Consider the following 13395-nt stretch of genomic DNA (forward strand, 5'->3'; position numbering starts at 1 on the left):
AATTCAGTTTGTTGACATGTAAACATTTCTTGAAACACAAGTGTATTCTTTTGACTCGCAACCAAAACGAAATGACCTATTAGATCAAAATCTGCCCTGTTGTTTAATTAATGACCAGAATATAATATGTTATGTGGGCCAAAGTCCTTGGTTTTAAATTGCGCAATGCGCTCCGATGCGTTTAGTTTAAAAATCCGATGCGTGATGCGCAATGCGCGATGCGAGCATATCACGTATGCGATGCGTCCCTCATTAAAAAAGTATTAGAAGTCTGTAACATGCTTAAATTACAATTATTTGCATAACGTTAATCTATATAAAAACTCATATGAGTAACAAAAGTTCAAAATTAATATCATTTATAACCATCTACTAAATACTTAAGTTAAAAAAATACAAAAAATTATGAGAAATTAAATATTAAATTGAACTAATATAAAGCAGGCACTCCAATTAATTATATAAGGAAGCTCCGCTAATAGTGCAGCCGTTAATGAAATTAAAAGAAGATTCAACTTTATTAGGGAGGCAGTTAGATCATAAATAGAGATACGAACTTGAAACATAATATACGACAATCAGAATTGAAGAACTCGCTGCAGACCTCTCTAAATCGCTAATCAGGTTTTAGAAGAACTCAAATTGATTATTCACAATACTTTCTACCAACATAATTCCCAGGTAAGACTTATCATCATAGCAAAAATTATGTCAAAACTCAAAATTAATAAAATAAAAAAAACCCTAACCGCATCTTGCGGAATTCTGCGCAATATCAGCGTAACTTGTGATCCTAACGCATCGCAGCATCTATAGCGCTCTTACCATTGCAACACCGCATCAGCGCAACATGCGCGCAATTTAAAACCAAGGGTCAAACTGAACCTAAAATGAACAAAACCTCAACACGCAAAGGGGAAATTGCAAAATGACCTAAACCAAGATGACAATTGTTTAAAAGGACACACTTTAGCTAAAGTCTAAATCACCAAAAAAAAATTTCAAAAAGACCCACCGAGACCTGAACCAAGTATGACCAGAATCAAAATGACCATTTGTCGCCCGAATTAAAATTACTATTTCAAAGACCAGTTGCAGCCCAAACCCATAACAACTAAACTTGTTCGGGCCGGTTACGCTGCTTGACTTTGTCATCCATCAATGTATAAATTTCAATCAACATAAAATATTTTTTTAATCAAATTATGAATATAATTTCTTACATGTTTCAGTTTCTTTGGAAGCATTGATAAAGTCATGTGAAAAAAAGCAGGTCCTCGAGTCATTATATAAGCAACGACACCAACCAACTTCAACGAAATTAGATTAAGCACATTAACAAGCCATTGTTCAAAATTTATTATTCAAATGAAAAGGGGCGTACGCTATACAAAAGCCATCTGCGGTTCCTTCTTTTTGAGCTTGTGATTGGGCCTGTTGAGTTAGAAACTCATCTGTGAAAAAAAAGAGCATGAACCAAAAAATAGACTAATGGAGTCAAAATAAAAAACAAGTGATTAATACCTCATAGTTATAACCAATATTGATTGCCAGTTGCTTGTGTTGCGCTACATGGTTGTGGTCTAGTCAAACTCCAGCAAAAACTTCCATACGCATCATGTCATATATCTGGAGTTCATAAGCCGGTACGATTTTGCCCTCATATGATACCCTAGACAAAATACACAGTTCAAGCTTTTCATGTATATTAAACTCTAAAATAGCAAACTAAAAACACAAAATACCACAAGTCTAGCAAAAATTATACTAACCTAGAACACAAAAATCCTTCGATTTGAAGAGAAATTTAACAAATAACTCTCAAAATCAAGTCAACAAGTCTAGAGTGAAGCAACAAGATTTTATCAAATCGTGAAAGAGAGTGTGATGTTTTGAATTTTGAATTGGTAGAAGAACATTCCAAATCCCTAGTTATGGTATCTGTGTCAAGTCGGGAGACCAAAATGAAGGCTCATGCGTTTGATTTTATTTTTACTATGAAATTTGTAGATCAACAACGCATCTCTAACTGTTTTTCTGAAAAAATCTGAATTTGGGGTTCGTGAGAGAGAATGTGTGTTTATGTTTTGAATTTTGAAATGTGGGATGAAAGAAGGGAAAAAGTTTGGAAGCAGGTTGTGCAAAACTGCAAGTGGGCGGGAATTCAAAATTTTGAGACTTAGATAATTTTCAATGCTTCAAGGGTTGTACATTTAGCTTATATCATTGTAAAACTCTTATTTTTAAGAGATTTATTAAAAAGACTATTATGTCTTTCCTATATGTATTATAATATAGTATATATATATATATATATTCCTCTCTCTCTCTCTCCCTATATATATATACTAGTTTTTATCCCTCGTATTACGGAGATTTTTTATATTGTTTGTTCTAATATTTATTTATTTTTTATATTATATGAAAGTTAATAATATACTTATGGTTTGATAATAAATTGATTCACAAATAAATGAGATGTTATAACCTGTTAAAGAAAGAACATGTGACTGATAGGGATAGGATTTATTGATTGTCTGATTGATTATCTGTTTAAAAGTAGAAACTAGCAAAAGTGAAATCATAAAGGGAAGTATATAGAACCTGAGGAGTAATGCAAATAGTTAATTACACTTGGCCACTGTCATTAACTACTTACCTTACGAATCATGTGCTAACTAATTCCTAGAGTGATGACGTTTGTGTTTTCCATTTAGAATACGATGGCTGGAGCAAGAAGGTTTGTTGGGAAAGGAGGTCATGCTGGACGTCCTTGTGGGCCACGTGTTACCCGGGAACCTTCTAAGAAACCAGTTACTACCACGAGGAGGGAGAAAAGTGAAACTCTGCAAGGACCAAGCAGCGATGAAGGGTATCAGCTGGATCATGTTGTTCAATTTGCCATTTCCTACGCTGTAGCTGCCGCAGCAAAGAAATTTCGTCCTGACAAGTCTGCAGAAAGCTATGCAAGGGCCACTGAGGGGATAGGGGAAGACAGTAAGAAAGTTGATGGTAATAAGGGAGGGGGCGAAAGGAACCAAACGATCAGCAGGTGTCGGGGAGCATGCAGGGAGGAAGGCACATAAGGGGGCAAACAAGGAAACATGCAAAGTGTGCGGAAAGATGCACGGTGGTGAGTGCAGATGGGGTAAGGGTACCATCGCTTGTCTTAAGTGTGGTAAAGCTCATGGTGGAGAGTGCAGGCTTGGATCGAATGCATGTTACAAGTGTGGATAGGTGGGGCATTATGCTTCAGAATGCACTGCAAGGCCCGCGTGTTACAAATGCGGTAAAACTGGTCACATGGCAAGAGAGTGCAAAGGAACGGAGGCGAGATATGCGAACGGGATATGAGCATCGGCCGAAGGAAAACTGCAGAGAGGAGCGCTTGATGAAGGAATAATTGCTTAGACAATAGTTTAATTTCGTTTTCAGTATGATTGCCTAAGAACTTGTTTTGCGTTAAAGTTTAAAACTTATGCTTATATATGACGTGTAATATAGCGAATTTGGTTATGAATGATTATTTATGTTATGATAACATGTCGTGCTAGACAATGGTGTTAAATGGTAGGATGAGCATCGTAATAGACATCGTTGTGTTTTTCCTTTTAGAATATGATGGCTGGATCTAGGGTAGCTGTTGGAGCAGGAGGCCGCACGGGACGTCGTGGCAGGCCTCGTCGTGTCCAACGACCTTCGGTAGAAACATCTTCCAACACCGGAGCTGAAGGAAGCGCAGCTGGAAGAAACCCTGAGAACAACGAAGGAGTTCAACTCGATCCCTTAATCCAAGCAGCTATTGTCCAAGCAGTAGCCACAGCTGTGAAGAATATGAACTCGGAGAGGTCTGCTGGAGACCGTGAAAGAACTGCTGAAAGGGCGGAAGGAGATGGTAGGAAAGATGATAAAAGAGAAAGGGGGGCTTCGAGCGTAGTGAGGTCTGTGAAGGCTGATGACATAAAGAGGGGCCGAGATGGGTGCAACTATAAGTCCTTCAAAGGCTGTGACCCGCCGAAACTGACTGGTTTGGGAGACGCAGTCGCTACTCTTCAATGGATAACTGCTATGGATAAAATTATCCGAATCAGCGAGTGTCGTCCCGACCAAGCTGTCGGTTATGCCACCCAATCGTTTGAGGATGAGGCGATGTATTGGTGGGAAAGTGTGAAGCAGAGAAAGACCCGGGATGAGATTAAGGCCATGAGGTGGGAGGATCTGAAAGAGCTGGTGATGAAGAGGTTCTGCGCTGATACCGAAGTTGAAAGAGTGGAGATGAAGTTTCTGAACTTCAAAGCGGGAAAGATGACTTAACGGGAGTATACTACTGAATTCAACCGCATGTCTAGGTTGGTACCTGACTTGGTGAACACCGAAGCTAAGAGGATTAAGTGTTACGTAAGGGGACCTCCGCAGAATGTTCGCACTTTGGTTAATGCTAGTAAACCCGCAACATTAGACTCGGCCGTGGAATTGGCCGAGATGGTTTATGGGGACCTTGCCATCTGTGAAGAGGAGAAGACGGAACCGAAGAAAAAGAACCCAACCCCAGAACCAAATGAAGCCAATGAAGTGGATCCACGTAAGAAGAAGGCAAGGCAAGAGGAGTTCACCGCTTGTGAAAAATGTGGGAAGAGACACCCGAGAGAATGCAGAATGGGATTAGGTGTTTGCTACAGGTGTGGAAGAGCAGGACAATCCTCTTGGGAGTGTAAGGATTACCATAGGTGTCACAACTGTGGAGGGCGTGGACACCTAGCAAGGGATTGCAGGAAGCCGAAGGAAGGACATGAAACAGAGAAGAGTGCTTAAGGTTTAACAGTTTCCCCTTATGTTTTGAAAGACAGTTCAAAAAGGCTAGTTACTAGCCATAAGTTTAATCTGTGTTTGATTTATTAATAACTTAACGCGTGTTTTATGTACTATTTTAAAGTTAGACTGGAGTTGTCTAAATTAATTATGCTAAGAAACTGTTATGAGTTGATTATGGTTATGAATGATTGTTGTGTGGTGATAAATGTTATCTTAGACAATAGTGTTAAGTAGAACGAAACGTGGTTCCTTGGAAGGACAAGACGGGACTTGGTACATAGAGGGCCTCATGGACAAGCTACCTTAATAGCTAAAACACATGAACATCACTCGATAACTACAATTCAGGAGTAAGAAAGATAACCCAGAAAGCAAAGACGATTAGGAAGTGTTCCTTTCACAAGGAATAAGCTAGGTTTCGGGAACGAAACCTCTTTAAGGAGGGAAGACTTGTAACATCCCTAAATTTCCAAGAATAATATTTAATGTATTATTCGTTAATAGTTGAAAAGTTTACTAGAATTGGTAGAGAAATGATGACGTAATAATAAGATGGTTCAAGTAGGCTAAGTAGATGGAATTATGGACCAAAAAGGAAAGATAGGCCTTAGGCCCATGGGCGTAAAGGAGTATAAATACCCCTTAAACCCTAATCCTTTCCATTATTATCTATCACTACACCATAGCCTACACCTTGAGAAACACACACACACCATCCTTTAACCCGAGCCAAGATCCGAAGGCGAAAACCCAAGCTTGTTGGTGCTAGATCGTCGTGTCAAACCTAAACAACATCAAGACCAGCTCATGTTCGTTGAACGACTCGTTTAAGGTATGTTTATATTTAGAAATCGTTCATATAGGTTCGGTTTGGTTTGGGAAATCATAGATCTGTGTTAGTATGGTAAAAACGAATCCAACGAAGCTAAACTTACTGAAATTGATTTCAGTTTGATAAGCTAATTGTTAGTATGAAGACCCGTAACATATACACATAAATCGCACCCTGTAAACCTGATGTTTTGAAAGATTGAATGGTTAGGGTTTGTAGGCGCTGCTTAGACGATTCCAATGATACCTAAATCATGACTTTTGGTTAAGAAATGAAGGTTTAATCGCAGATCTAATATAGTTTGACTGTTGGGTGTTCTTGACGATTTTGACTTTGACCCTAAGTCAAAGTCTGGATAAGAACTGAGATGATTCGCTATGATTGACCAATTCGTTACGCGTTCATAACGAATGGAACCCAATTCGTGAGACTTGATAACGAATGAACTCTTAAGTTCGTTATCTATCAATTCGTTAGATAAGATAACGAATCTGGTAATTCGTTATATGCTCATTCGCTATGCTAAGGTAACGAATCAGATGATGTTCAGACAACGAATTAGCATAACGAATCAAGTAACGAATCAGGCCTGCCAATTCGTTATGTGGGGATAACGAACCAGACAGCGAATCAAGTTATGATGAGATAACGAACCAGAATAGCGAATTAGACCACGAATCAGGCTTAATTCGCTATAAAGATTTAGTTAGCGAATTAAGTAATAATTTAATTTTCTAATGGAAAATGTGTTAAGATAGTTAATGTAAATAAAATTTTTCCAAGCTGACCTGGCAGCTCGACCCCAGCCAGGGGCTCTGCCCCTTGGACCCTGCTAGGGGCTGCCGCCCCTAGATCCCGCTGCCAGGGGCGCTGCCCCGGACCCCCGTTCATTGTGGGTTATGAATAAACTAGAAACGCGATATAGATAGTGACAGTTAATTGATACGTGTAATTGTTATACAGTTAGTCGTGTACAGCTCAAGAAAGGAATAACTACTATCGGTGAACGTAACAGAATTCAGGTGAGTTTCTAGCCCCATTTCCTTGTTATGTTTTCGGGGCTGTGTGCATACTCGATGTCACAGTTAATACACTTAACTTAAATGGTAAGTGTATGCCAGGTATGATATATGTGTTAGATACGATTGATTGCTTGTCGGTACGTGAACGATCTTCGGATATTGCATGTACCGTTAGGTTATAAATAAAGATATGGATATTCTATGTAATGCAGGGATGATTACTTGTCGATACGTGAACGATCTTCGGATATTGCATGTATTGCCAAGAATAGCGATGATTGTCTCCTTATATGGATATTAAATGATAACTTATATATAGAGTTCCCTCTACGGATAATATATAGAGTGTTCCTTAAATGGAAAGCATAGTGTTCCTTTAATGGAAAGCCCTGTGTTCCTTTGATGGAAATCATAGTGTTCCTTTAATGGAAAGCCCAGTGTTCCTTTGATGGAAAGCATGGTGTTCCTTTAATGGAAAGCATAGTGTTCCTTCTATAGAAGTATATAGGATGCTCCTTCTATGGAGGATATATATATAGAGTGTCATTCTATGGAGAATATAAATAGTAGGGCAATAGTAATAGTTCTTTTAATAGATATTATGTGACGTCCTCTTATGGACATTTATACAAGGTTAAGATACGTATGTATGTAAGATATGTGTATGTATTGTATGTCGCTTGATTAACTAGAACTCACTCAGCGTAGCTGACTTTTAGTATGCGCGCAGGTGTATATGTTTATCGAGAAGGCATGAGGATGACATATGGCATGGATTGAACGGCTGGCATCTGAATACGGAAGAAATGGTGATTAAGATGTGATGTTTTAAGTTGGTTCTAAAGAAAGGATTTAATATTTTGTAACAAATGATTGATGTTTTATATTCCGTGAAAAGCTTTAATAAACTCTGATTTGTAGAACTATGTTTATGAGTAAATCCGACGTTAAAGTGAGGCACCGGGAACGGGGCCTTACAGCCCGTTTATTTTTTTAATATAAAATTGTTTTTTTAAATTAAATAACATATATATATATATTTTAAAATAAATAAGATATTAATTTTTAGTATATCCTATTTTATAGGATTTTTACATCAATAATTTGGTGAGAATAATTTTTTATTTAATGAGATGTTATAACCTGTTTAAGAAATAATTGGGTTTGGTAAAAAAATACATATATAGAAAAGGGTTAAAATAAAAATACATAGTTTTGTAGGAAGAGTATGAATAACATAAAATTTAGAGTTAAGAAACTATGTAGCATAAATCCTTAATTCTAGGAAACTATTTGGTATTTTGAAAACTACCAATCTCAACCACTAGATTATAGATCCAATGGCCTAGATTTATTCTTACTCTTCCTAAAAAACTATTTCTTTTTATTATAACCCACCATATATATATATATATATATATATATATATATATAGGGGTATGTTAAAATAAAAAGAGATAGTTTCCTAGGAATACTAAGAATAAATCATAGCCACTGGATCATGTTAATCAATGGTTGAGATTTAAAATCACCAATAACCGACATAGTTTCATAGAATTACTCTTTAATCATTATAACCAACATAGTTTCCTAGAATTATTCTTTCATCATCATTTGTAATGTCAAATGTAAAAAATTGATTGGTTCTTACCATTCCTAGGAAACTCTTTATTATTATTTGAACCTTTTTCTATATATATATATGGGAGGGTTATCCTAAAAATAAATAGTTTCCTAAGAAGACTAAGAATAAATTATAACCTGGATCATGTTAATCAATTGTTGAGATTTAAAATTACCAAAAACCGTCATAGTTTCCTAGAAATACTCTTTCAGCATTATAACCGACATAGTTTCCTAGAATTATTCTTACACCATAGGTTTTAATGCCAAATGTCAAAATTCGATTGGTTCTTACCATTCTTAGGAAACTTCTTCTTTTTATTTGAACCCTTATATATATATATATATAATATAATGGTCTAGATTGATTCTTACTCTTCCTACAAAACTATGTATTTTTATTTTAACCATTTTCTATATATATATATATATATATATATATATATAGAAAATGGTTAAAATAAAAATACATAGTTTTGTAGGAAGACTAGGATAACACAAAATTTAGAGTTAGGAAACTATGTAGTATAAATCCTTAATCTAAGGAAACCATTTGGTATTTTAAAAACTATCAATCTCAACCACTAGATCATAGATCCAATGGCCTATAGGCCATTGGATCTATGATCTAGTGGTTGAGATTGATAGTTTTTAAAATACCAAATGGTTTCCTTAGATTAAGGATTTATGCTACATAGTTTCCTAACTCTAAATTTTGTGTCATTCTTACTCTTCCTACAAAACTATGTATTTTTATTTTAACCATTATATATATATATATATATAAGAGTTCAAATAAAAAACAATTGTTTTGTGAGAAGTGTGAAAAGACTTTAAAATAAAGCACACCACCTAAATAGGACACTATAACATGTAAATAGGAAACTATACAAACTTTAGAAACTACCAATATCAATCACTAAATCCTAGATCCAATGGCATAGATCTATTATTATGTTTCTCACAAAACTATTGTTTTTTACATTAACCCTACTTTATATATATATATATATATATAAGTATATAAGATCCATTAACTGACTCACCGCCATCAGTACCGTGCTAACCAATGGGTTAAAACTTAAAATCTCCGTATGTGGTGCTAAGAGATTTTGGTAGAAAATTAGGATATTATAATAAGACCTCAGTTTCGTACTCGTCTGCATTTGTTGGTTAATTAACAGTCATTATCTGATAAACATGATGGCATATTAAAAATTACCTATTGTGATTCATAAATATACTTTTTACTCAGTTTTAACTTTCACAGTTTTCGTAAGAAATTTAAAAGTAAGTGGATTTATATATTATTTTATTGTAAATGTTAAATAAAAGGCTAATGAATTTTTTTTCCAACTTAATTGTAATTTAACATATTTTCCTTAAACTAGTAAAAATGTAGCATGAGTCATTTATATATTTGCACTTTTAATAAGATGTTCCCTATATTAAAAATAACATATTTCCTGGTTTATAAGTTATAGGATATAATTGTGAGTGTTTGTGAGTAGGCGAAGAAGAATACATTATGTAATGTGAAATGTTAAATTTGGATAATACATTGTTCACATGTATACTTTTAAATGTTTTTTTTAAATAGTTGTGTGTAGGAAAAAAAAAGAAATGATAAGAATAAAAATATTAAAAATATTATTTAACTAAAAAACAGAGAAAATATAATAATATTTAGTGCAATAATATAATTTATATGAATATGGATTTAAAAAAGTTGTATGACCTGTCTTTTCTTTTGATAACCCGAAATAACATTCTTCACATGACAATGTGTATTTGAATGGAAGAATAATAGAATCACTACACTACGACGACTAATTATACCAAATCTTTTATCATTTTCATTTCTAATGTTATATATGAATATGAAATAAATGACTTCAGTTTAGACGGATAGTGGGAATCGAACCCGCGTTTTCTCCTTCACGTATATAAATTTTACTATTCGACTATATTCGTTTTTTTATTTCGTTCTTGATACATAATATGTCTATAACAATTTACACTCTTAATAAATAAAAAAAGTTATTAATTAGTTAAGGTATTTTTATGCAGTGTTTTGAAACCCGGCCCGGCCGGTCGGACCGGTCCGACCGGGTCCCGGTCCCTATACCGGGTCGGGTCACTATATTTGGCCCGTTTTCGAAAAACCGGCCGGTTTTGCGGGTGACCGGTCGGCCCGGACTGGTTGGACTGGTTGACCCGGCGGTTGAACCGGTAAAACCCATTTTTCATTAAATCCAAAATGTAATTTGCATGCCGGGATTCGAACTTGGGGTCATTTTGGAGATATAAGCTTTAATAATTACCCATGAGCTAACCAACCAAGCTTCATTGATGTCTCAATTAATCAAACATACTTAAAAAGCAATGTATAAAACATAGATAAAAACTAAAGTTTGTTATTATTATTATTTTTTGTTATCATTATTTTTTATATGTATATGAATTATATATATATATATATATATGCAATTATATATTTAAATATTTATGACGTCATCCAAGTCAAACACCGGTCCGCCCTCCCGGGTCGGTCCGACCTTTGACCCGGTAAGGCGTCCGGGTCAGGTCTGAAAACATTGTTTTTATGTATACAGTAGTGACGGTCTCGTGGGGTCTCTTTATCGGGAAGAAGGCCACGTATATTCACTCGCCTGCTCCGGCGACCTTCTCTACACCGGTTCCGGCAGCAAAAACATCCGTGTGTGGAGAAACTTAAAAGAACTCACCGCGTTTAAGTCCAACAGTGGCTTAGTGAAGGCGATAATATTATCCGGTGATCGCGTGTTCACAGGACACCGGGACGGAAAGATCCGCATTTGGAAAAAAAGTACAAAAGACCCAACTAGCCATAAACGTTCCGACGCGTTTAGACGTTCTTAAATCGTCAATAAAACCTCATAATTACGTCGAAGTGAGACGTAAATGCACCACCCTTTGGATAAAACAGTGTGACGCGATTACTTGTCTTAGTATCGACGAACATGAGGGACTTTTGTATTCGTGTTCATGGGACCGAACATTTAAGGTTTGGAAAACGTCGAGTTCGAAGTGTTTGGAGTCTGTGAAAGCTCATGATGACGTAGTCAACACCATCGTGGCTACAAGATCCAGTCTGGCATTAACCGGATCCGCTGACGAGTCTGTTAAGGTTTGGAGACGAGAATGGGATGGGAAACTAATGAAACATAACTACGTGGAAACGTTGTTGGATCAGGAATGTGCGGTTACGACGTTGGCGGTGTCCGAGTCGGAAACCGGTCTGTTTGTGTACTGTGGGTTGTCGGATGGGTTGGTTCATTTTTGGTCAAGGGAAAAGGAGAGAATATTACAGAGTGGGGCCCTCAAGGGGCATAAGCTGGCAGTGTTGTGTTTAACGGCTGTCTGAAAGTTGGTGTTTAGTGGTTCGGTTGATAAGACAATATGTATGTGGAAGAGGGAGGGGAATAATATTCATACTTGTTTGTCGGTGTTAATGGGGCATGTGGGACCAGTGAAGTGTTTGGCGGTCGAAAGGGTCTGAGGGGAAGTGGGTTGTTTATAGTGAGAGTTTGGATCGGTTAAAGTATGGAGTGTGTTGGAGTGACTATCGAACATTCAGATGGGCATGATCATGTGTGTAGAATATTATTCTCAACGACGGCTTATACAAATAAATAGGGGGGTGTGTGTGGGGGTTGGGGGGGGGGGGGGGGGGGGGGGCGGGGGGATCATGGGGTTGTGTGAGATATTGGTCAACGGGTTTGATTTAGTTTTTGTGTCTGTTTTCTTAGTTACAGGGGCCGTTATTTTTAAGAGATGGGTTTTCAACGGTAGAGATTCGGTTTTGGATAGGGGTGGCAACCTTGACCCAAACCATTCTAAATTGGTCAATTTGGGTTATTTTAAAATTCAAATGAGTTGATTTGGGTCATAGGTTTTAATTAAATGGGTCAAAATGGGTCACTTGAAATTCCACATTCTTATTTTTGGGTCAAAATGGGTTGACAAATTTAACTACATGGGTCGATGTGGGTTAGTGTCTTAAGGGAAAAGTGACATGTTTAGGTTGAAACGGGTTTTAGATTGGAACGATATCGATTTAGGTTTCGGCTCGGATCAGCTTTCGTGCCGACACGAGTTTTAGCACTGGACATGTTGGGTTTCGGTTTCTTTCGAGTTTTCGCACTAAACGGGTCGATTAAGGTTTTTGATTCGTTTTCGTCGATATTTTGGTTTCGGTTAATTTGTTGGATTTTTTTTGAAGAACGAGGATAACGGCGAAAATATTTTAGTTTTTTTTACTTTTTTCGTTATTCGTTTATATTTTGAGTTATGATTTTTTATTTCTTTTTTTTGAGGGATTTTGATCTTAATAGAAACCATCAAAAAATATTCAAAAAAATTAATAAGAAAATCATAACTCAAAAAATAAAACAAAAACAAAAAATATAAAAAAAGTAAAACGTTTCGTCCGTTGTCCTCGTTCAAAAAAAAAATCGACAAATTAACCGAAACTGAAAAGTCGACAACAACGAAACAAAAACATGCTGAAACAAGCTGTTAAGTGATGAAAGGAACTGAAAAATCACTAAAGCAAGCTGTTAAGTGCTGAAACGAACTGAAAAATCGCTTAAACAAGCTATTAGATGCTAAAACGAACTGAAAAATCGCTTAAACGAGTTGTTACATGCTGAAACGAACGTTTTTGATTCGTTTTCGTCGAAATTTCGGTTTCGGTTAATTTGTCGGGTTTTTTTTTTGAAGAACGAGGATAACGGCGAAAATATTTTAGTTTTTTTTACTTTTTTCGTTTTTCGTTTATATTTTGAATTATGATTTTGTATTTCTTTTTTTTTTGAATTTTTTTGAGGGATTTTGATCTTAATAGAAACCATCAAAAATTATTCAAAAAAATTAATAAAAAAAATAAAACAAAAACAAAAAATATAAAAAAAGTAAAACGTTTCGTCCGTTGTCCTCGTTAAAAAAAATCGACAAATTAACCGAAACTGAAAATTCGACAACAACGAAACAAAAACATGCTGAAACAAGCTGTTAAGTGATGAAAGGAACTGAAAAATCACTAAAGCAAGCTGTTAAGTGCTG

General features: G+C 36.0%; 1 pseudogene; it reads left to right on the top strand.

Moving 5' to 3' along the window:
• Nucleotides 1–2723: 2723 nt before the first annotated feature.
• Nucleotides 2724–11893, top strand: LOC143556925 (protein JINGUBANG pseudogene; annotated as a pseudogene).
• Nucleotides 11894–13395: the final 1502 nt, after the last annotated feature.

Source organism: Bidens hawaiensis, unplaced genomic scaffold, assembly GCF_021521415.1.
Source record: "Bidens hawaiensis isolate Kalapana, Puna unplaced genomic scaffold, B.hawaiensis_p1.1 tig00018754_1, whole genome shotgun sequence".
NCBI lineage: Eukaryota > Viridiplantae > Streptophyta > Magnoliopsida > Asterales > Asteraceae > Bidens > Bidens hawaiensis.